Raw genomic sequence first — 26,136 nt, forward strand, 5'->3', positions numbered from 1 at the left:
CGAAGAATAACCTGAAGAAGTTGAGTGCTTGTTTTCGGGCCCAACTACACGTGCAAAATGTCATATGTGCTAATCATTCCTGAATGCTTTGCCCATGCAGTCGGTACCTGAAACAGTCAAGTCATGCAGACAAACCAGGAGTGTGTCCAGGGTTCCTCTGAGTAGTACCCTAGCGGAGTAGACAAAGGGTCTTACATCTTAGATTAGCATCTGTCACCAGGGTATTGCTCAGCAGACCCAAACCTGTGTGTATATCATTGTCAAATTCAGAACCCAGACAAGCCTGTGTGAAGTGTTTTGGCTTTCCGACTAAGCTTTTGCACATCTCCTCAAGGGCAGGGCTCCATCTTCTGTAAGTCACGCCCTCCTCACCATGGTCTAACAGGATACAGGTGAAGCACGAGCTGTCATAGTGGTCATCCTCCAAAGCTTCTCTCGCATGTCTGATCGCAGTAAATGAAGGCATCGAAGCCCACGTTCTTGAAGCATTTGAACAGCTCACGTGCCTCTCAGCCTGAGTCATTGTGAACGTTCTGTCTGTCATCGAAGTTTTTGTTGATTATACAGTTGCCCGTTTTCCCGTTTTAATCCTGTTTAAATCATTGAGTTACAAATCCAGTTCAGTTAGTTACAAATCATAGATCCGGGTACCAGTACCTAGTACTTCTGTTTCCAGGACAATTGTCTTCTGTCAGCCAAAGGGAGCTTTTCCCCTGGAAAGAACACAGTTTCATGTAACAAGAACAATCTATTACCAAATGAATTGACTTTGTTGTTGCAGCTATGGCCAGATGGACAAATGAGGCATCTTGTAGAAATGACAAAGTGAACCAGAGTGGTCTTACACAAACACATTAGTCTAGTTATTTTGACCACGTCGCCTCTGTGTACGCTTGCTCTACACAGTTGAGAAATCCCAGTTCAATTTCCGTCCTGGCTGCTTTAACCCACATAGACACCAGAGGGAGTGGTGATCGATACACTGTATTTGGGCATCATTATCAAGACTTATATCCCCTTCAGCTCAGAGCCCATTAAATCAGAAGACCACAGTCTTCCTGCCCAGTGTCTCCACCAAGACTCTTGAGTCACATTAAGGTCTGATTTACGCGTCTTTGATGATAGGCCACCCTTAATTAGCTGATGGCGCAAAAACACAGCTACTGCTAAAAAGGATGACCAGCCAAAGCTCAGGATGATGTTTGCTTCAGGCCATTCTCAATCTGTCATCCATATCAGGCTGCACTCACATTGCAAAAACAGCTTCCTCTATGGCTGTGGCCATACCTCATATGTTGAGAGACGCCAGAGGCAGTAATGAATCCTTGTTGAGATGCCCGATACCTCACATAAATTCAAGGTACCAGTTACGTGAGGCTTGTGGTCTGCGGCAAGGTCTGTAACTTCTCTCCCTTTCACACATGCACTGCAAAACTTATCTAGATATTAGCAGGAGGAGGTGTATGTGAGAGCACAAATGTCCAAATCAGCTGGACAGGACATTAACTGGACTTCACCCTTCCAGCTCCTGAGTATTAAGTCTATGTAGTGTCTGATTGAGGTAATTTTCTGCTTACCTGTATATTGCTTTACGCTACTCTGCAGATGCATCCAAATACATGTATTTATATCAACACAAAATCCTCGATGCTTTTCGTGTCGTGTCAGGCCTCCTGCACCCAGGCACCACCCCTCGCCTAAACCAAACGGAGTATTTCCAGTAGGTGAGATCGTATCTGTCGTGGACAGTTCTCCATGTGTGAAAGGGCAGCTCCGGACAGTGTCCGGACCTGATTCGTATGAGTTCATATAAGGCGACGTATTCGCTGTCAAACAGTGAACTCCGATGACACCTTCCTCTCTTGCTTTGGTCACAATCCATTGGTTCCAGCCTGAGAGGCTTGCTATATCATTAGCAAAAAAATAATTTGGTTAGTTTAATGGAGTGACTTAGACTAACAAGTTGTTGCAACAAGAATACCCTGAAGTGACTTGAGATGTATTACCACAGTAGTAGCGGCTGCTCATTAGCTCCTTGCAGTGTTATTGCAGTTAGGCTCATAAGAAACCTGCATAATATCCATGCACGGCTGTAAAAGAGAGACGGCTGATAAATTGCATAATAACCAGATTAGCAATATGTCACACTAAGCCTCTGGCAAACGGCAAGGGAATTGGGAAGATTCTACCCTCCCTGTGAGATGAGAAAGATATAAATAGAAACCTTGAAGCACAATTTGTCAAGTTACATGAGCAGAAATGCATTCCCTCTTTTCACCCCACCCCACATATGTAAGGGTCCTTTGAAGCAGATTTCATCGAGTCATTATGAAAATGGTGATGCAGCTGTGAAAGCATTGACAAATATGTAGTTTAAAGGTCACATTAATTTGAAAACCCTTTAGTTTAGGATCTTCATTTCATAGTATGTGACTGCAAATATAGAGCAGAACATCACAGTCTTCTCTAAGAGAAAACACATTTTGGCTATGGCAATTTGATGATGTATTCTATTAGGGGAAAGTTATATCTGGCTGTTTAAAATGATCATTTTGACTGTTTTGAAGCTAGAATTGAAATTGAATTTTGCACTTTTGTCCAGGTCAACGTCCTGGCTGAGCACTTTGTCCATCAAAGGGTTGCAGTAGTCATGAAAGTCCCACAAAACACTTCATTTACTTTATCTATATTTTCTATATTCTATAGAACCAGTACATTGATTAAAGGCACACTTTCCTTTGCTGATTGAAAATGTATAAAATGATTCACAGTTTTTTTTTTGTTTTTTTTTTTTCACATTACAATGCTGACACATGACCACGTGTTATGGCAGCAACTCCCCAAACCAGCCCGTCCTCACCAGAAATACAGCTGAATAGGTCGTCTGTGCAGGAAGGTTATTACTTCCTGTATTTGCATTTGCTAGGTGGCCCCTAAATTATGATGGGAGAAAAGGAGGAAGTCAGGTGATGTAGCTTATAGACCGAGAAAGTCTGCGTATGCAGGAAGGTGAGGTGGATGGATAGGTAAAACAAACACAGGACCATCACCCAGGAAATCGCAAAAATCAGTGTCAACCTAGTTTCACTTACATAATGTCCTTAAGTAATTCCACATATATAACAGTAACATACATACTATAACCCATGATGCTCTCCTAAACCAGTTTTTTGGTGCCTAAACTGAAGCAAACATTAAAAGTTTAAGGACCAAGTTACGGTACGATAAAGGACATCGTTAGCTGTCCTAACAATGTCTTTGAGCTGAATTTAAAAGGAAGTTTTATCCAAATATTCTGCACCTGAAAGTACAGTTTACTTGTCATCTATTCCCCTCCTTTGATTTTGTAGGTATATTAAAAATAAGGCTGTTTGGTGTGGTGGAGAGGAGAAACTTTAAACTGTATTTGAAATATTACATTATATTGTCCTTATGACATATGAGAGAAAACCGGCTCAAACATAACAAAGTAACTCGACTTGTCCTTCAGTGTCAGGAGAAAGAACAGTATGATGGTAGGCTAGCTGTGGTCCTGTTCACTATTGGCTCGGTGATTTGGAAATGAAGCTCACTGCAGGTTGGTTCTCAGAGGAGCTATATCTTTCACTCTACATTGCATTGTTTCCTCAGTTAGAAATTGGCCATAAAATGCTTTCATTTGTTATGTTTCCTTAGTGTGTTTTCAGCAGTCCTTACCTGTTTACTCTGGTTGTGGCAGATAGTTTGATTCTGTTCCTGGTGTCAGTGGAGCTGCAGCGTCTGTGTTCTCTACACGGCAACAAATGAAAAAACGTGTGTGTTCCAGTGACGTTGCAAACAAGCCAAGCCATGAATTTAGAACAGGATATTGGCTAGAGGGGAGCTGTTTGGAAAGTAATTACATCAAAGGCTGTTGTGGGAATATTTGCCACACAAAAATCGCTGCTGATGATAAGCAAGGCCCCACAAGGCAGTAATTAGGGACTCCTGCCTTATGGCATGGCATTGTGGCTCTTTTTCATGCTAAATAATTCTTCTTACACTCATGAACCTGCCAATGTATAGGAGCTACTGTGAGGGCTGAAATCTGTCTGCCTGTCACACCTCTGACTGCCTACATCTCACTCACTGAAGCGCTGAAACACAAGTTCATGTATACTGTGAGTTTTCATGACAGCAAAAGTCTGTTTTCGCAGAAATTGGATCACAATTCATGACTTTTGTCTACCTAAACTTCAGAGAAGCACGGTGACATTCCATCATCCCCATTCCCACCATCCTCTGTTTGTCCACACACATCACTCATGTGATTATGAGGCTGCACACTGCTGGCAGTAAGTGATGACAGTTAAAAAATCTAGCTAAGACAAATACCCAGCATGCAAGTTGTGTTTTATCCCACAACAGAAAAATATTAATGACGACTGTCAGATCTGCATGAATTTTGCAACGGGTGGCAATTGGACTGCACCACTGCGGGCTTCAACAATGGCCAATCTCTGGTCCTCCTGGGAGAAAACTGTTGTTGTGTGAGATACCAAATTCTCAAAGCACAAATACTGTGTTTTGCAGCACCTAAAATATAAATGAGCAGCACCTCAAACATGCTACACAGGACGATGATGTCCCTTTTTCTTTCATTTATGCTTTAGGCAACATTGGAATTCGAGTAGTGAATGCACAGGAGACAATGATTTCTGTGCACCACCTTCAAGTAAAATGTCTATATCTTTGTTTAATAAATGTCAAAAAATATGTTATTCCATTGGTCAGATTTGGGTACAGATACACGTGCACATTAATGCTATAAGCAAGGGAACCCAGTTTGTTCAGGACATTTTTAGTCCATGATTTCATAAACTGCCTGGCCTCCATAATAATCCCATTTGCACAACATTCAGTATGTATGACGATCCAGAGAAAATGGTGTCTTGAGTTTTTCTCCAGGAAAAAAAAGTGCTGTGGGATGTTGTAGGGGGCTCAGTGTGCATTGATCCTTATATAATCTGAGTGAGAGTGATTTCAGTGTATAAACTTGAAATCTGAATGGAATAGCCAAACAGTTCAATGTGCGGAAAAGCACAGGGGGTCATTTAGTTATTCTGCCAGAACTTTTTGCAGACTGAAGATTTAATTGAGGCTGCTATGCTGTGTGAGTCGTGATTGGGAAATGCGCTACACAACCCTCAAATTAGACAGTGAAGATGCAGTGCACATATTATTCCTGCTTTAACCAATTGAAAGTGACGACCCTTAATACATCTTCCAGGAAGTTGTGAAGAAGTGATTATCAGTATCCCTGGCTGGGACACCTGAGGCACCTGAGGTGTGAAGCTGTCTTCAAAACCAATAACTGAATTAGCAACCATATCTGTGAAAAATATCAAGTATGTGATAAATCAGAGGGAAGGCAAAATGTATTTTCGTGATCTCACTTTATTAATCCAGACAGTGATAATGGTTTACTCAGACAACTAGTTACCTGAATTTATGGGGAAATAATCCAATACATGTACACAAATGTGAATTTATAGAATGTGTCCATTTGTATTATTTTAAAACTGTTGGTGAGAACCAGCAGATAAATATAAGCCAGTACAGACTCTTTGATGTGTTTGAAAGTTTATATCAAAGTGAAGTGCTTTATGTGATCTTGGAGAGGTCTCTTTATGCCTGTTTCAACTAAAGCCTCAAAATTTGCTCTGTGCAGAGCTTTTCTAAAAAGAGAATATGTGCATGGACAGCAACACAGGCACCAATTCGTTGAAAGACGGTACCCAAACACCACTGTGTCACCTTGTCTGCATTGATGTTTGTAGTTCTGAGTATCTGACAAAACTGGCTGTAATAATATCAACTGGAACTTTCTTATTAAGTCAGTTTCTATTTTTGAAATGACCCACACTAATCAGGTTAACCTCGGCAGTGTTTTTCTAATGTTACTGATGTGCCCTTGTCATGGTCTGCTGATCCTCAAGATGAATGATAAATACATGGCAAATGTGTGCATATTTTAGGCTAGGCTGTGATGTGCTAACTGCAGGTACTAAATGTGCCAAAAAGTAGAGCAAAAAGGAAAATTGATAGGAGGGCAAAGGGATTTTTAAGGCTTGCACTCCTCATTGTTTCATCGATGTCTTAACATAAAGAAACTTGAACAAACTACTCTGAACTATCCCTTAATGTTATTCAGGGTATGAATTAGGATTGCTGCTACATATCTTTAGATGTAGACCTTGGGTCAGCTAATATGCTTTTGGCTCCACTGTGTAACTTGGGATCCTGTCCATCTGCATGCAAAAGGACTTGTTTTGTCTGTCTATGTTGCAGTGGCAGCTTCAAATATTAGCTGAGCCGTTGGCCAAGATAATAGTTTGAGTGGGCAACCTGAAATATACAGTGCTTGTGATATGTAAAGATGGGTGACTATCCAATCCAACATTAATTAATTAATCACAAATATTTATTGTTTTATCTACACACTCAGCCAACTGTGGAAAAATGACTGGTTCCCACCTCTCTAAGAGCATCTGTACACAGATATTTAGGGGAAAAACCTTTTAACCTGTGCCTTATGTTTTTTAATTATTGGCATTGTGATGACTTTTATTGTTTTCTGGTTAATTTGTATGAAAGTAGAAAAAACGGGAGATTAAATTAGACTTTATTGTTTTGGTTCTCTTTGTAGTAAATTTTAATTTCATGGTTGGCGGTTATTACAGTTATATTTTGATGTTAAGAAAGGAAATTTAGATGTGCTACATTATTTAACAAAAAGACTACTATTACACTTTTTTTTATTTTGTGCATTATTTTGTGAGTTTATACGGTTTGTGTGTGTGTGCACCAGAATAATATGCGTACACAGTATGTGGGAGCAGAATTGGGATCTGTGTACAAAAGCAGATGTTTTCTCAGGGGGTGTGTGGCGCGCTCAGCAGTGTTTGGAAAAGGATGCATGCTGTGCTCATTGTAATTGGTGCATGTGTTAAAGGCACTCCTCGCAGAGGTCCCTTGTGCAGTTTGTTATCCAGCGTCCCCACCTTCTTCCCAGTGGATTGGAATCCAGGTCGTTGCACTGCAGACACTGAAACTTGCCTGCAGTGACTGATACGGGGAGATAGATTACTCTCAAAGACACTGATTTTACCAAAGCAATCGCTTGTTTTGAGCTCACAATCTGTCACCTCTGCGTATGTTGATCACATGGGTGTTTGATTGTTGAGCCCTTGAGTTAAGCCATAGAAATGATCTAGTGAGAGCTTCATGACTGACTTTTTTCTTGAACAAATTGAGAGCACACATTCACCTCACCGCCGCTGACTTCGACCTTCACAGCTGACTTGTGCTCAGTTTGTTTGGTGACTCCGGAACAATGAGGAACTGAAAAATAATTGCTGCAACAATGCACCAAGGCTGGTAACATTGCACATCACTGTTATGCATCAAGCTATCAAACATCACATTGCTATGTGGACAAATGTTATGGTTTTTGGGCCCATAAAAGGACAGCAGTCTCAAACATCTGCTGTGTCACAACAGATGATGCTTGATGTCAATATTTAACACATTTGTATAGATGATTGAGAGTGTGAGTAAGGCTGAGGGCCTCAGCATTTAACTTGCAGATCAGGAAAGGGAACATGTATGAATGAGTAGATGATGTGTGTTTTACAGTGTGCTAAGCTAGTTTTAGTTCAGTTAAAGAGAGAGAGACTTGAATTCAGAAGATGCACGATTGTATTTGTCTGTTTAATAAGAAAAATAGGTATAAGAATATTTCTGACCAAAAGAGTTACTAATGAGTAAGTTCACTTGTGGCAGGTGAATGGAACACACTAAGTTACTTCCTCTCGTCACTAGTGTGGGGACTGGAGACCCCTGTGAGTGCTGCACACACACCTGCACGAATATATTGCAATCACCAATCACCAGCGTTGGGCTGATGGTAGCTGGTTGGAAAATTTTAAACACATCACCCAAACCTAGAGCTATCCTTTTTTTTTTGCCCATTTAGACTTTCCTCACGTGCACGTTTTTCTGTCGGGTGTCTTGTTTTCCTCTTGCATTTCAAAGAAGACGTAAAGTTAACCCCTAGAGTTGGAAACGAGATTGTGACTGTGCCATTGGAGTGGTGATCTATCCATGAATGGACTGACTGTTTTTTAGAGTTTTGTGATTGATTTTACCAGCTAACCTTAACACAAACTCTGAAAAGTAATCTTGTAAAAACCTCACAGTAATGAGATTCTTATCAGTCATAATAAATAAACACATAAACAGACTACAACGAGCTGATGTACAGTAGATAGAGGCCTTGCAGTTGCTTTACAAACCGCATTATTGTGTTGGCTGCAAAGCTACAAATAAATATGGATATGGACAACATAATGACAAAGAAAGACAGATCTGAAAAGAGAATGGGGCCATCAAGTGAATGTAACTGAACAAAGCATAAAACATTATGCTGCAAAGTCCAACAGGCCATTCTCATTGTAAATGCACAGCAAAGGGATGTTAGAAAATTCCCCCTTTATGTTCAGATCCCAAAACTCACACACTCTCAGTGCATGAATGTACCATACTAAACTGCAAATGAATATGAATGAAACATTCTTCTTGTGGAAAAAAGGATGACACATCATAATTGCAGTCATATATAGTACAGCACATACAATATGTTTCTTTGTATTTGTTTTGCCAGTGCTTATTATCAGCAAGAAATCTTTCATAGCAGCTATTGATATGGAGACGTAAGCGGAGGGGTCGAGGGGATTGAGAGATCATTCCAGAGAAGATGGTTTGAAAAGTGGAAGCAGTTGTATCATGTTAAACGGACTCTGTTCTTTCCTTTTTCTGCAACAAAGTAGGGGCATGCGCATGGTTGCAATGACAGCCTGTTTGTTAATGGAGGACTTTGAACTGGAAGAAGCAAGAGGAAAATTTGTTGAACACAAGTTATTAGACCTGCATTCGGATTCAATGAGTGCCTTAACTACGTTCAAAGCAACTCCAGTAAGTGCCGTGCTCTCAGAGGTGTCAGTTCAGGATCAAAATACTGCCAGGATAGTGTTTGAATGTTTATTTAGATCTATTAAAGTCCTGGGCAGACAAGGGATGCCACTCAGAGCACACAGTCATTGTGATCGCGTCCTTTGGCATTCATGTTGGAGAGAACACCTTCATTACCAAAAGCTAGAGAATTTTACTAAGAGAAAATTGGATGTCAGATACAATCCAAAACAAAACACCTGAAATGTTTGCTCATGCCACACAGCGAGGGATAGTCTCTGAAACTCAACGCTCTTTATTTGGACTTAAAGCAGATGGAACGACAGACATTAGTGCATGTGAGCAATTCTCATGCTGTGTGTGGATTCAAATTTGACAACACAAAACATCTTTCTTGGATTTTACAGTGTTTGTGACTCATCAGCATCAAGGACGTTTTTCTCTTTTTAAACTTAACTTTAGAACAGCTGCAAGGATATTGTTTTGACGGCACATCAGACATGTCTGGATGCCTGAATGGTGTCCAAGCAAAACTAAGAGCATGCCCAGACTCCCTTTACATCCATTGCAGTAACCGTGCTTTGGATCTTGTTCTGCAAGGGGTAGAGAGGGAAGTGAGACTCATCGCAGGCTCGTTCAGTTTTGTTTCTCTTCTCATCAGGGAACCATCCAAATGCAAAACTTTGTTATAGTTGCTTTTTGGCTCAGAAGAAAATGCGTGCAACTTGCTGGAGTTAGTCAGGAGCCGATGTAGGGTGACAGGAGGGCCAGGATTTCTAGATTGTGTATGTAAGCCGAACAAGTGAGGACTTATTTTGGACTGGTGTTCAGAGAGACTCTTTTCAGGGCTTCCGAGGCAGTGGGTCGAAGCCTACAAAGGAAAACCCTCACTGTTCACGCAGCCCTGGAGGCGCTGACGGATATTGCAGCTCGCAGACAAAGTCAACACCTGTGTAGCCCACAACAATCTTGAGATGTCCACTTGCTCAAGGATAAACAGAACACCAGCTTCCCTCCGCAGAACCACAGAACCTGAACCTCTGCTGTCAGACTCAGGGAAGCCACAGTGTAGACGCCGGTTCTTGCCCTGAAACAGAGCTAAGTGGAAGATTTGGTCAAGAGGGAATGGGAGTGGCTGTCGAAAGTAAAAAAACACTGCAAACCAAAACTTGTTGGGACTGAATGAAGGTCACGTGGGCCTATCATGCCTCCAAATGCAGCTGACTTTACTGGTTGATTTGTCAAAGGACAGAACCTTCAGCTCTGCCTAGAGGTCGTTAAATTTCTTTCAGGGTTGCAGCCACAAACCAGGAAGCTACTGAAAGAGGTTGAGACATTTGCTGAACTTTGTCTGTCTATCGTCAGCTGCCTCATCAGAAAGATCATCCTGTGCCCTCAGATGACTGAAAACCTGGCTGTGAAGTGCCATGAGCAGGAAGAGGCTGACACACAACTGGCAGCTCGCATCTAGCAACGTCCCGGACAGACTGGATATGCCAGCGCTTGTTAGGAGGTTTATAAGCAGGACATCAGAGCACAAGGCCACATTTGGTGTCCTGAAAATCCTGGTGAGATGTGATTTTATTAATAACACTGCCAAACACATTTACACAAGTGTTAATGTATTTAGGTTAGTTCTGTCTGAGTGTGAGTGTGTGCTCACCTTGAATAATGTACACCATAGCTACAATGGACTGGAAAATGTTTAACTTTATTTATTTATTTTGCTTTGAGTCATTCACTAACTTGAAATAGTTGTCAGTTGTTGAGAAAAGGCTTCATGTTGGGGAAGTGTAGGTTACAGGCACAAAATAATTGTTGCTTAGTTTGAGCTGTGATAGTAAGTAATAGCAGCTTCAAGTAGTGATATGAGCTGCAGTAGTTTCTCATAAAGCTATCTTATTATTATTTTTTTAATTCAGATATGTGAAATGATTCACTCATGGTGATCTCCTGCTTTTCCAACAAGGGATTTGAAAAATAACACTGACCTTAGAGCCTTGACAGTTTTTGTTTGAACTCTTACTTGACTGACGGGGAACATCTTCAGCTCCACGGACAGTGCCGAAGCTGTCTTTACTCTTACCACTGGCTATATGTTATATACCAAACCCTTCCAGGACCGCCATAGCAACGATGGTCCTGGATTAACGTAAACAAATTATCCAGGGTCAACATGGCAACACTAGCACTGCAGTCTTGTAAAAAAAATGTTTTAAGTGGGTAATAAAAAGGTGACCCAACACTGCTCCTGTTCATTTTAATAATGAATTTTATGCTGACCAAAGCAAAATTAGGCCTCCTATCTGATCTTTACCCTTTGAAGTAATTGTTACTTGTATGTTGAATTTATTGCAAAGCTTGCATGTTAACATAGTCTACCAAGTTAGTAAGCAAGCTCGCTGCAGCAGCTCATACAGCTACAGCTCCAGGTAGGTCCTCGACTATAAAGATTAAAAATGAATGACTAAAGACATGTAGTTGTCAGTTGACCTAACCTCAGTTTGGAAAACCTAGTTTATATCTGGAAAAGCACAGAGGAATTTTGAAGGAAGCACAGGAGCAGCGCAGTGATGATGTCAGAAGGCTGTGATTGGTCAATCGCAATAGTCCAGGAACGCTATGTGCAATGCTGATCCAGGAACACGTCTTACTTGGTTCAATCACGCTGTGCACTGTGCGACACTGCTGTAATACTATTTCCATGGAAGTTCCAGATTTAACCGTAGAAAATATATATAACATCAGTGGCTAATTCTAAACATTAATATGCATGTGCGTAAGCTGTTGCGTGCATGCACGTATCCAGTGCAGACCCCTGCTGAAAATACGTTCCAGAATGCATGACAGCAGATTTATGATATAATGCCCACATTCCTTATGTTTTTCAGTGAGTCTCTGGCAGCTGGCTGGTCATGATGCTTCCTCTGTGCTTGTCAGATTACAGGCAGCCCAGACCCTGAAACCAGGAGACTATTTTTAGATGGCTAATAAGAATTCATTTAAGGCGGCGCCTTCAGTTGAAACAATATGTTCAGTGAACAGCAGTGTCATGCCAGAAAAATGGGGAGAAAAGTGAACAAAATGATTAATTACCTACAAGTTTCTGTTGACGATGTATATAAATAATACGAAAATGATAAAAAAGAAAAAAAAAAAAGGGACAGTTCATCTTTTACTCGCAACCACATGTGAAACATTAATTGCTTGCTGTGGTTTTCAGTCATGTCACACTTGAGCTCCAGCAACTGTGTCTATTGTATGAAATAAATATTTCAAGCTTCAACATGATAAGGCCCTCTTCCTCTGTGTCGCCTCTCCGAGGCAGCTCTTTGATACTAGATTCCTCTTTGCTCAGAGGCGTCATGAGCTGTCTGTGACCCAAAAGCTCCATCTAGATGCACGGCAGTTTCACACACCGTGGCCAGCTGTCATATGTAGTTCAATAAAACACATCTGAAGCATGCAATATTTATCACAATACCCACAAAGGTGCTTCCATAGGCACAACTGTTGCAAACTGCTCTCCTGCTCTCACAATAAACCAACAGCATTTGTAACAGACCTTGATGTACACTGATGGAGAAGTTGTTCTTCAGCCAACCAGATTCAAATTTAAGTGGGTTAGAAAGCGACATTTTCATGATGGGCATGAAGTAAAGTAGCTTTCCAGAGCACAGATCCAATGAAAATACATTTCTTTTGCAGATTTATTTTTGCTTTAAGCTGATTTTTTCTGTTTGAAAACATCAAACTATAACTGTAATTGTTTAATCCGCAGTGATTATTACTCCCTCTTAAATAGTTTTGTCTCCGACTACACTAAGAAATCACAACCAGTAAAGAAAATGAAATTGTAAGCACCATCCCTACCTCAGTATTGCATTGTAGATTGGAATATCGTTTTTTAATGAAAATCCCTATGGAGAATTTTCTCTGAGGTAGGAATTGTACCAGATGGTGCTAGCGTTCAGTTCCCTCCCCATTGTAAATGAAAGCTATGAGAACAGCAGTGCATTTTGAAATGACCATAAATACAAGCTTGTGACAGTCAACTGTAAAACAGCCAATGGGAAGTTGTATTTAATGGTCTCAAAGCAATGTTTGTGCAATATCAGCTATCACAGTAAAAAAGGGTTTGTTCCTTTCCTATACCTCATCTACTGCACTGTTCAAAAGGTGCAGTGAGCCCTGCACAACAAACATGCTGGACTACAACACTCGGGAGCCCCTCAGAATGTCAGCTAGTGCGTCTCTGTATGGTAACACTCAGGGAAATTGGCCTACTGACCCAATTATGTCCTCTTCCTTTTGACTTTATTACTTTATGTCCTTAAAAAGAGTCCTCACGCCTCATGAGAAAATAGGTTGCTTGTCCAGAACACCCATATGAGCATTTTGCTGATCTAGCACCCATGTTACTGGGGCTAAGGCAAACCAGCGGCGCTGTTTTTAAAGGCCCTGAAAACCCATTTTTTGAAATCACCTTCATACTGTCAGTGATGGCGCCTTACATGAACTCAACAATGTTCAACAAGTTCAAACAAGTTTTGGTGATTTCATATAAAGGATTTCTTTATTCGTGTTTTTCTATGTGCTCTTCTCATTGGTGATGTTACCATTTTCTGTTGGTAAAAGGTAACGTCACATACTTTTGTGCACCAGTCAGAATTTGGAAACTTTTGAATCAGAGTTTGATGACAATAGTCGGGCATTTGCTCATGTTGCTGGCCACTATCAGTCAAATCTGTAATGTCACACCTACACAGTCTTGATGAAACAGATCAGCTCAGTTTTTGAGTATTAAACTCTTAATACAGAGTTAGAGAAAGACTTGTCCCATAGTCCCAGAGTTGAATCCACTTAGTAAAGAGTCTCTTATGTTTTCTCCATAACTCCAGAACAGTTCAGTCTAATCTACTTCACAGCTACAAGAAGAAAGATAACTCAAAAGTCCACTCTGGATTTTTCTGCAAATCCACCAGGTCCAGCAACTCCTGGAGAAACTCCAACTGGGAAATAGGCCACACAAATCCACCAAATAATTCCTTTTGATCTTGACAAAAGTTCCAGAGACAAGGCATATGTTTTACCACCAGTTGTATATCACAATTATACCTATGGTTGTCACAAAATCCCACGGCACACCTATACTTGTCTAACAGCACATCAGTGTGCCATGGCACGCCGTTTGGGAGGATAGATTTCCTATTCAGATTGAAAGCAAACAAAACTACTTTGATAATTTTAGGATAATCAGCTTCATGGTTAACAAAAGCCAGTTTTTGACTGTAGGATCTGAAACACTGTTGGAATAAATGACCAGAGCTGTCAAAACAACAAATGCTCGCCTGCGATTTTTAAAATACTGAAGTTAACAGAGTTGTCATTGTTGGTTATTTTAATATTAAAGGTGACAAGGGCTGAGGTGTCGGCAGCTGTTAAATTACAAGTTCAAAGCTTGTCATCGCGTCAGTTTAACTGTCATGTGTGGCGTGATCAGGGAGTGCCAGATATAGAAACACTAAGGCACTCAGACAATGAAAAGAAGAAAATTCATTAACTGAGTGAAGGAGATACAGTGGATGAATCAAAAAGGATCTGGATATGAAGAATAAGAGAATCATAATAAAAATGCTGTGTAGTAGATATCTCATAATGGTGTATACAGAGACAAATCATACTGAAATAAAGAAACACTTGAGCTATTAGACAACAACAATGACTGCATATAAAGATGGACGACATGTCTCCACTTATTCCCACTGTACATAAATGAAACGAAAATGTCCTGGATAAGGACTCTGCCATCTTTCACTGGTAACATCATTTGGAGCCAAAGTCTGTGCAGTAATGATCAGGGTGTAACCTTTACAAGGTTAAAGTTACATCTCCTCTTGTCGTTACTACTCTACATAAAAATTCTGAAAAGAAGTCTGCAGGTGCCTCTGTGACTACTTCACTCAGAGCAGCTGTCAGTCATGATATCATGACCCCTTTTTACAGCATCGAATACCTCATTAGAACCAAATTAATCGAGAAAAAATAATATTTGGGAAAAATGCATTCCTTTTTTTTTGTCAGGCCCATGATCGATTCGCTTACATGGAGGGGGCGAAGTTTATTGCCTGTACTGCAGGCAGTCACCAGGGGGGCGATTGAGGGGTTTTGGGGAACTGTCATATTGTCTCTTTATTTGCAGTCAATGGACAAGAAAGTAAAAAAAAAATTATGACATATATGGAACCAGGTCACTGCCACAGCAATAAATGGTTTGTCCACTATATCCCAGGTCAAAAAGTAGTATACATACTTTAGTGTATTAGCAATATAATTTACTGTGTATTGCAGAAAAGTCAATACACATTGTACATACAAGTACACTTTTACTTTTTGTGCCTGATATAAAGTAGGTTTGGCATATACTTTTTTAAAGTGTATTTCTAAATAGATATCTTTAAGTTCTACTTAAATGTATTAAAATGAATATACTCATTATGCAATACTTAAAGTGGTATTCCAAAGTACTTAAAAAATGAACTTTATTGTAAGAGTAATTATAAATTGTACTTAATTGTACTTTTAAGTGTTCTGAATTGCAAATACTTTTAATAGTAATAAAGTGTACTTATGAATGGTAGACTTATTTCAAGCCCTTTGTAATATACTATTAACATGCTTAACTTCATTTTAAGTATTTTTAGGTATATTTCCAACACATCAATGATTTAATACAATTGTGCTGTAAATGTGCTTTGAAAGCTCATCAATCATGATTTTCACTGGTGTACTTAAACACAATTTACACTTCAAATATACTCCAGTATTACTCAAGTGTTACTCAAGAACTACTTGAGTAACACTTAAGTATACCTTAAGGCGACAATAACACAAAAATACAACAGGAGCGATGGCTAATGTCATAGTAGCATCAAGTCTGAGGCTCCACTCCCGCAGCATTGTAGGCTTGTGTGATCGCAACACACAGCCAGCAAGACAGACGCTGTTTTAACAGAGCCACGCCTTGTGAGTACCCTCTGTAATGAACGAACAGCTGCTGTATCTGTAAATGAGGAATCTGGCTCCAACGTTGCTTTGTTCTTTGAGAGGCAGGACAGTGAGACCAATGTTATGCACAGGATAACATCTTGAGAGAGATTTGGTCTAAACCATTCCTAATGCTCCTGTTCAGTGGAACCCCCATCAATGGAATGCAGGCAGTTTTCTAGTATGTTGGGTCTTACCGCAGTGAAGGAGGGATGGTCAGCATTCGCCCCTTGTTCCAACCTGAGTCAAGGTGCAGATGTCCGAACCACCTCTGCCCTTTCCTTGTATGGGAGCCCCAAGGGGACAAGCACATGGCTTGCTGACATCATGACCAGCTGATGCATCGCAGACAGCACCATCACCACTCTGTTGCTGCTCTTCTTGGTCTTCCAACCAACTCATCATAGAGTATCGGACCATCTTGCAGCCCCTGTCTGATGAATTGGGAAAGCTGAGACATGAGTAGCCAAATTTTTTTTCTGCATCATTGCCTGCCTCACCATAAGCCGGGTTGTCACCGTAGCGAGAATCAGGACAGTCATCGTAACTTCCTTGTGTCAGTAGCTAGCTCTGGGGAAAGAGCCCCAACTGGTTTTGTAGCCATTCCAAAGACAGCTGAGGACAACAGATCTATATTGTTCTGAACTGCAGCAATCTGAGCAGCACACTGTTGCGAAAGGTCAGAGAAGTGCGCGCAATCTTTATGCCGAGGAGTCGGTGGCGATGGCTTGCGCTTGTCGAAGAAGTTTGCCTTGGGAAGAACAATGGCACCTAGGCTCTGCTCTAGTAGTGACACGGAGGGAAACCTTTTTTCCTCATGGGTCATGAGCTTCCTTCAGCTCATGGGAACCAGGAAAGCTAGAAATGTGGGGTTCCATCCTCACAATCAGATTCAAGGACACCCAATGGGGAGATGGGGTTCCCGAGAGGAGGTGATGGACAGAAGGAGCCGAGCCATCTGAGGCGTGCCCACCTTTTGGGTCCCTTCCTTGGATGTCTGGGAGGTCGGCACTGAATATTAGCTTGTCTCTCTCATCCTCTGGAGGGACGCCACTGGGGTCAGGCCAGCTTCCATTATCTTTGCCATCCACCTGGAGCACTATGAAGGCGTCATGGGGGCAAGGCAGGCCTTGCACTGGGGGTGAAGGTCTGCCAGCAGGACGCAGCTGGTTAGACTGACGTAACACAAGAAGAAAGCTTCTGAGTGGCTGAACCTCTTCATCTTCGCTTCTGTTCTTTACTTATTGACTGCTTTACTGCCTCAATAAGTTTCCTTTCATTACCAGCATCAGCATGGTGACGAAAAGACAGAAAAAGAAGTCCCAGATTAAAAACAAACTGAATTTTTCTGAACATGTCGTGGATGATTATAAATTCCATAATACCTTGTCTTAAGTTATGTTACATATAGTTGTTTATAGATGATTTCATGTTATTAGAATGCAATAGATCAGTTTATTGGTATGAGGATGGAGGTGGAATAATTAGCTATGCAAAATGACAATTATAATATATTCATGATTTCAAACAACAACAATATAATGGTATTAGTTTCACTCCAAGCCTTTGTTCTTATTATAATGACAATCTGGGATGCTGAGGTTGAGTGCTAAGGCAGCTGGCATACTCATAAATAAGCAGAAACAATGCAAAAATAATGGTGAAGATACAATAATAGTTACCAGATCTCAGAAGAATAGTTTCAGTGCATTGTAGTAATTCACTAATGAAATCAGTTCTAAGATGATTAGAACACAGCCGAATGATCTTTTTGGAGTGGTGGGATCAAGACATGGCACGATGCTACAACTTCACCTTCAGATGCTGTGACGCCGGTTGGATAGCTAGATGTCATGCTTGGAAACAGCCTTCAGCAAATGTAGCTGAGGAGAAAAAATATCTATGACGGATTGTGAGGAGTTGTGAGCGGTTGCCATGGTGATAGAGTGGCAGACAGGCCGGGAGGGCTAGATGTTGGTTTTATGGGCCACAGGACGTCAGACTGGGTGTGGAGTAGCCAGGCCTGTAATGAGCATCATGCGGTGTGTCAGTGTGCCACCTGATGGGCCTTGGTACTACACCTGGGCCTGGGAATTTATACAGAACTTCCGTCACTTAAATCCCTTATATACAGTAGGCCTGTTCAAAACGCTCTGCACATGATCGCAGTCGCAGAGTGCAGATTGTAATGGCTGCTCTTCATATGCAGATGAGTGTGTTTAATTGTTGCAGCGCCTAATTCCTAATGTATGAGAAGAAAGAGGAAATGCAACTGACTATGTGTATTCAAATGAAATATTCAAGGATTCTAATGAAATATTCTGTCAGTTTGGAGTTTCTATGGGCGACTCTGCCAGTGGAGCTGCTTTTAAGAAAAAAGGCAGGCTGCTTTAATGAGGCTCTGGGCAGCCTCAGCCAACCTTTTAAACTCTGCCTGTTTATTTAGTGGCCTTTATTCTTTGTGTGCTGTGGACTTTTTATTGCAGGATGATGGACCAGAAATTGCATTAATAGCTTGGCAAAATCATTTGTGCCCCATTTCTGTCTTGACAATATGCAGGTATCGTCTGACATTTTTAAAATCAGCATCCCAGTCTTGTTCTGTGTACCTGATGCTCCATCGTGAGGATGATCATCGGTCATCTTGTGGCGATAAAATATGTCTCTGGAACATATTTTCAAATAACAAGGAGATAGAAATTGATACCACATCAAATTTGCTGAAAAAAAAGGCTGATGATATTCTTACAGTATTAATTTTTTTTTGCATGTTACTAATGGGCATGTCCAGATTGCTTAATTAGAGACATTGGATATGTTAATTATGGCAAGAGGAAAGGAGCTGGAGTGTTAAATTACTTCACAATGCAGTGGCTCATCCACTAAAAACAAGAGGTATTTTAGAGGTTCGACAGCAATCATAATGTTACAAAGAGAATCCTAAAGGTGAAACTGCAGAGAGAAAGAGCAGTTTTATACTCCAGGGCAGAGATAAGGCACCTTTTTCCTATCAGGGGCCATTTCAATTTTTATAACATCCTTCAAGGGCCATACTAAGTGGCACTCCCAGAAATTTTTCATAGGGATGGCACTGGTGGTTCACCAGCACCTGAGAAGCTTATTATCCATATGAGATGGGGGATTCAGCAATTTCATTATGGTGTCCAGGGCCCCCCGGTCTCCCTTGGGGTGCCACTGGCCATGCCAAATTATTGAACACATATATCACACTAACCTCTGTGATGGCTGGAACTATTTTCCTCTTTCTGGCGAGGAATCTGATGGTAGTGATGATGATGATGATGATGATGATGCTATTCACAGTTGGTTTTCCAGGTTTGGCTCAGTCAGCTGCTGAAAGCTGCTTGTTGGGCATCCAAACTCTGTTAACTTTAAGTGCATTCGTCCTTGCAGCTCATCCACTTTAGCATGTTTCAAGCTGTAATGGTGCTCGAGATTAGCCTTTTTCATCACTTCACTTCATCACTCCCCACAAACCGATTTAGACACACTGGCTGGCCTTTTACTTCAACAAAAAATGATTTTGTCCATTCCTCTTGGAAAGCGCAACACTGCATCTACTTGACATTTTGTTGACAGTCAGCATGATGCATTAACGTGATATCAACAATAAAACATTTCTTGTTGAGGTTTAAAATAATTTTTAGTGGGTTTACTAATGAAACTAACTAACTAAACTAATGAAATAAGAAACTGAACTTTTCATAATGCAATCAAAACTCTGTTAAGAAAATAAACTGATACTACATTCCCCTCTGAACAATTACATTTACATTTACAGTAAATCAGCCCCTATTCACCAACTTACTTGCTTTTACTTTTAGGAAAAGCTTTTGTATTTTGTATTTTCACTGTTAAACTATGAATACTTTTTTTCTGAGAATAATGCAGAACTGTGAGTGAATTACTTACTACTACTTAATTAACACCCTCTGACAATTTCAACTCTGATTTGCTGTTGTTGCTTACTGTGAAGCTTTTGAAAATAAAAAAATAGAACAGAGAGGATATTTGTTTTTCAGACTTCAGTCACTGACACATCGCACACGATCATGAGTTAGTCAAGGCAGGCATCACGCAACTGACAAATGAACAGTCACATCTGAGATGTGTGCTGGAAAGGGGCAGTAGAAAGCGCTAAAGAAAGGTGAGACAGAAACTTCCTCAGTCCTGTGTGTTTGTTTCTGTCTTGAGCTCAGCGCCAGTGGCTACAGACAGTTTGTATTAAATATTTGTGTTGCTGCATGGTGTCATACAGAGCCACAGGAGTTTATCCAGACAGGTTCAAGTCTGGGAATTTGAAACAGTTTTGAAACGTTGTTGGGTTATTGGTGACCCTCACTATTGCTGACAGTAAAAAGGATATCTGCATAAATAACTGAGGAATTTAGCAAAAAGTATTGTCTCAGAAATGCCTTTGAGGCAATTTCTTCAAATTTGGCTTAAATGTCCACCTGGACTCATGGATGATCTGATTAGAATTTAGTCAAAGATAAAAGGTCAAAGGTCAAGGTCACTCACAAAACACGTTTCTGGCCATAACTTGAGAATTCATATGTTAATTATGATACAATTTCGGAGAAATGTCTCAAAGGATAAAATTATTAAGTGATGACATTTTATATATTAAAGGTCAAGGGTCGTCTTCTCTGGGACATGGCCTTTATTCAACGCCAAAACTCAGGAACAGAAGGATGATCCCTGTCTGGGTTGAAATCTGAAATAATATCTATGAGCTGGTATGTTTTGAGGAGACAGTAGTAGTAATACCTAGAAAATACATGGAAGGATGAACAGAAAAACATTTACACTCCTTTCAGTCACCATACTCCGGATAGGAGAATGCTTTGCTCAAAGTTCTCTGGCCTAATTTTTCTGAGCTCGCTTGGAAAGACAAACAAAAAACAAACAAACACAGAATTCAACAGTAATCTGTAATGTGGTTTCTTTCATGTTCACTTGTTTGGAATCTGAACATGTTTGAATCTGTAATACAATATTGCTTCTATGGAACAACACAGAACCTAATTAATCACTGTAGAAAATAATCTAATTCTATTTATAATGCACTGTAATTAGTCTGCATGCAAAGAATGAATTTAGGGATACTTAACATTGGGTGCTTAGTGATTAAAATGATTTATTGGGACTATTGAAAGAATAAAAATGAAACCAATAACTAATGCAATGCACACCCTGCTTTTAATCCTAAGTATCTTGAAAGTCATCCCAGTTGAATTTCACAACTAAGGAAAAGTGGGAAAAGTTTAAATGTGACATGCAGTCCAAGTTTCCTCACAGTAAGCAATTATAGGCAGTTTCAATAAGATTTTAACTGGAATACTTATAATTTTGTCCCACAGAGCCACCAGCTCAAAGTATAAAAATCACATATGAAAGTCACTATGCCATGTATCTTGTTTTATGGTGCCGTTGTCTCCTTCTCGCCAATGTACAACAACTCTGGGAGCTCAGATGTTGCAATAGTTGTTTGAGAGTGACTGCACAATGTTGCCTTATTTATTTGTGGATATAGAGTCTCTCCCTTGTGTTCTCCATCAGGTTTAACTGTTCCGCTCCAATATTCAAGCCCTCCTTCTTTGCCTTAATAGGACCAGTGGTGTAGCAGATGGAGCTTTACAATGAAGCGTGTGTGGAAAATTAATAGTCCTGAGGTGCAGAGTGTTGCATGATGCTTTTATAAGTTAACAAATATTTAATGTGTCCTTCTGAGGAGAGAAAAGGCATGAATAATGCATGCATCCAAACTACTGTGTTATGCTAGCTGGATAGTTAAAGTATAGCTACAGTCACTCGTCACAATGTCAAACCTTTTCCCACCAGACTTACATCTCTTAGAATTGTGTGAAGATAGGTGAGTGCGTTAACCAGGTTATCAACAATATGCTGATTAATGTGTGTGTGTGTGTGTGTACTGTATATGTATGTGTGTGTGCAGAATGCTAGGATCTGTAAGACAGGCTGAGATGTTAAGTGCTCTTAAGTGGCGTAACAGACTATTATAATGGTATTGCTGTAGTGGTAGAATAATATTACACTGTGCATAGTTGAATTTTAGCACCTCATCAGCGTAACCACAATATTTTATTTTCTTAAAATTCAAGAAGTTGAGTAAGTTTTTGATTGTGTTGCTAAGTGGTAGCCAAAGCCACACAAAGCTATAGTGGTTATAGCTGTGGTCAAAAGTTATTATATATTTCCATGTTTTATGGCATAAGTTGGTTGTACTGAGCAATTTCTGATGACCAATTCATAAAGGTCCTACATTTCACATGGCTATCAGTATAGAGGATGATTAATTATATAGAAAAAAACATGCAAAATATGACTTCCTTGCGAAAGTATTGTGATTGGAGAGCGATTTTAGTTGCTGCTCCGCCATACCTCCCCATTCTTCCGCTTTGGTGGACATCGATTTCAACTGGATTTTGCCTGAATCCTGAACTCACTCTATGAGACAGAGCCCAGTCCACGGTCATGAAAGCTCCCAGATCGAAAAAAGAAACACGGATATGTGAAAGTCAGCATGATTACTGTATCTCTAAATATAACACACCATCCTCTATCTGCTATTTCAGTAGTGGAAGTAGGAATGTTTCATTCCTTGCCTGACCCCCTATTCTTTCATTTTACTCAGTGCTTTGTGTATCTCGGGTGCACCTACTTCTGCATCCCAGCAGAGAAGACATAGATGCTGCATTGGAATGAAGACTTCTATTTGACATTGATGCACTTTTGTGGTGTTATATGCAAATTGCCTGGGATGAAGGCGGAGGCTGTTTGATGTGCAAATGATGATTTTGGGGCACTACAAATGTGCACACCACTGCTTTTCTGTTAATTGCCTTCCCTGTGGAGTCAAGAAACTTTATTAGACAAAGGATGGATGTGAGCCCAAAGAGAACGGGTTTCAGCTTACATGGTTTGAACCACTGGAGGACGGAGTGTATTCAGCATCACAACACTGAATAAAATCATAGGGTATGATTTTAGTGCTCTACATTTGTATACCAAGCAGAGTCTAAGTCTTGCTGTGACAGAGGGATTGATTTTCAAATGGAAACAGAAGTGCAAATTGCAACACTACAGTCCTCTCCGAAAGGAGAAGGAAGCAGTCACGATGAATATAGCCAGGGTTAGAAGAAATGCAACAAATCCGTCGCAGTAATCTTCATTGCACTGCTCCATGTTGCAGTCTGGATGTTGTGTCAGGATCAGATACAGGCTGCCTCACTCTTATTGTTTCTGTCTGTGCTCCCACTAAAACTGTAATAACAGGATGTTATTGCACTCTCTAGCCTTATCAAGAATCACTGTGGCCTTATACCTTACACCACATCAAAAAAGGATCGGCCAAGACAGAAAGTTTTACAGTAACTACGTATCAGATCGAGCTGCTGCTTTGCATTGGCTGCCGTTCGCGCTCTGCATTCATACCGCTGCTTCATAACTGCAACCTAGCGTCATGTCAGTGACCAAGTGAGCTGGGCGAAAATGGATTACTCTGTCAAATGTATTCACTTTGAATTTGCAAATGACCCTTTGATCAGCTTCAGATGGTGTGTAGCTAAAGAGTTTGTATCTCTTGCGTGATGAATTGCCAGTTGCAGGCAATCAGCTGTCTGAGACAATGCATTGCAAAAATGCCGACACATCCCATGTGTGCACCAAGCACAGCTTTACAGGCAAGCATTCAGAGTAGGGACGGACATTTCAAGCAAAACTAGTATTCAATATTCATTGGGAGCTCAGTGGAGCTTTCGGCAGTTGTTCTGTGTAAAATGAGTAAAAGGCAGTTGAGGCATGGAGAGAATGCTGGCAATGGTAATGGAAGACAGCATTGTCATCCAAAATGACCAAACCAAGTAGTTTTGTTGACTAAACCTAACCCAAGCGCAACCGTTTCACAACGTCAACCTCGTGTTTGTTCTCGTTCTCAGCAAGTCAGGGTGCATAGTTTTTTTTTTTTTCAGGTGAAATTATGTTTTAAAATTAGCAGGTCATTGCAACAAGCATTTCTCAAACAGGAGAAGAAAGAGTACTCGTCAGATGGCTATTTTCACTCACACATTTTATCCTCCCATGTGGATTCACAACTCGGGATTTGCGTTAGCTACATTGTGGCATCTTTATGTGTTTTTTAAATACTTTTTGCACAACATTGGAAGTCTGTATTTCAGCCTTTTGCTCTACAGTACTTATTAATAAATACATTTATAGCTATTCCTTTCATTTAAGGATAATGCAGGATAATGTTCAGCATAAAGTCACGTGAGTTGTATATCAAAAGAGCACCATGGCTTCATGTTCAACATGAGGCTCTCTGCCTCTCCTAGAGTCTTATTGTACCCATTGTACAATATAGCAATCCTAGAAAGGCCATGATGTGTTTTGACTGCGACTGCAGCAGCTTGTCTAATAGGAACACAGCCAACTTGTGAATTCTCAGCGGCTTGTGGTGTTCTTGCAATGTGCTGTTGGTCGGACGCTCCACCACAACCACAGCCTTCCACTTTCTCGCTACGGGCAGATTGCCGTTTGCATGCTTTTTCAAAAAACATTTGCAAGACAGTGTTTGCAGTGTTGTTGCTTACTTCTCAGAACTGGTGATGGATTCGGGTATTATCTTATGACCCCACAAGAAAAACAAACGTATTGATCTGTTGATCTGTATGGTTTATTGCTATCAGCTTCGATGACAGGGTTCCCACCAGTGTATTGTAAGCCTGGTGGCCACTTGGTTGGAGACATAGATGGACCAGCGGCATCTGTTGGTAAAAACATGAATGTACTACAGGAAAACAGCAGGTCTGAGATCAGTGTTCTTTTCCCTCATTGTGCGAAGAGTGACATTCAACACTAGACGCCACAAGCTAACCTTACCTAGCAAACCTGGCTTGCTGCTAACAACATTTGCCCAGCCTCAGGTCAAAGGAGCACACGGCACACACATGCCACAGGGCGTGACAACTTTTCAGGGGGAAACCATGAATGAGCTTTCAGCCTGTCAGTCTGTTAATATTCCAGATCTAATGTGCATTATGGTGGAATAATTTCAGTATAGTCATTCTCAAAATGAGAGTCTACCTTCTCCTGAATACTGAGAAATCCAATGCATCACTGGCCAAGTTGTGCTGTGCTGAGAAACTGTATCATTTGCTCTCTTAGCACGCTCGCAGTTGCCTGTAGATAAGGCTTTGTCTTGTGTTTAAGCAGATATTTGACGCAAAGATGGGTGTTTTCTGTGCCTTGGAGGAGTGAGCAGTAAAAGGAGTGCAGTAAAAATTGCCAAGGTTGACTAAGGACAGATAAGAGCCACAAATTTATTATAATTAAGCAAGCTGCCCCTGCCTCTCAAGCTGTTGTGCTATCTTCTTCCATTAAAAAAAAAAAAAAAAACAGACCAGAAGAGCAACGGAAGGCAGGGAATAATAAATAAATATTGGTCAATTATTCAGAGTTAATTTAAGGTAGGAGAAATATAAGGGATAAGCATAGCAGTTAGCATCGCATTCATAACTTTAGAAATTGCCTTGAAATATCATGCAAAGAGTGAAGAACACTGCATCTGAGTGGACTTTTACATCCACATTTCTTAGTTTTCTAGCCTGATTTCCTTGTCAAATGTTAATTTATTGTTAAATGATTTGACAAGCTTTAGGTTATTTAGTACAATCTATTTACAAGGTGAAAAAAGAACAAACTCTAGAGGTCAGTCAATGTCTTTTTTAAACTCGTTCCTCCAAATTGGGTCATACTTCTTTACTTAGGTCTTTTCCAGTTGTCAGAGAAAGAAACAGTTAGAGGTGAAGAGTCTGGCTCAGCTGACCATTTGCAAAGTGATGCCCCGCATAGTTACTGTTGTTATGTTGAAGAATAAGAAATTGTTGCAGCTTAGCACTCTGCAGGCATCACAGTCCCATTGTTTTCCAGCTAAGGCCCAGATATACTCATCTGCAGGCATATATTTGCAGAAAAAAAAAATCAGGCAGAAATAAAAACCTTCTACTTCAGACTGCTATTACTCAATGCCAGTAGCACTCACAGTGATTATGA

The sequence above is a fragment of the Chelmon rostratus genome, chromosome 1 (assembly GCF_017976325.1).
Source record: "Chelmon rostratus isolate fCheRos1 chromosome 1, fCheRos1.pri, whole genome shotgun sequence".
Taxonomy (NCBI): domain Eukaryota; kingdom Metazoa; phylum Chordata; class Actinopteri; order Chaetodontiformes; family Chaetodontidae; genus Chelmon; species Chelmon rostratus.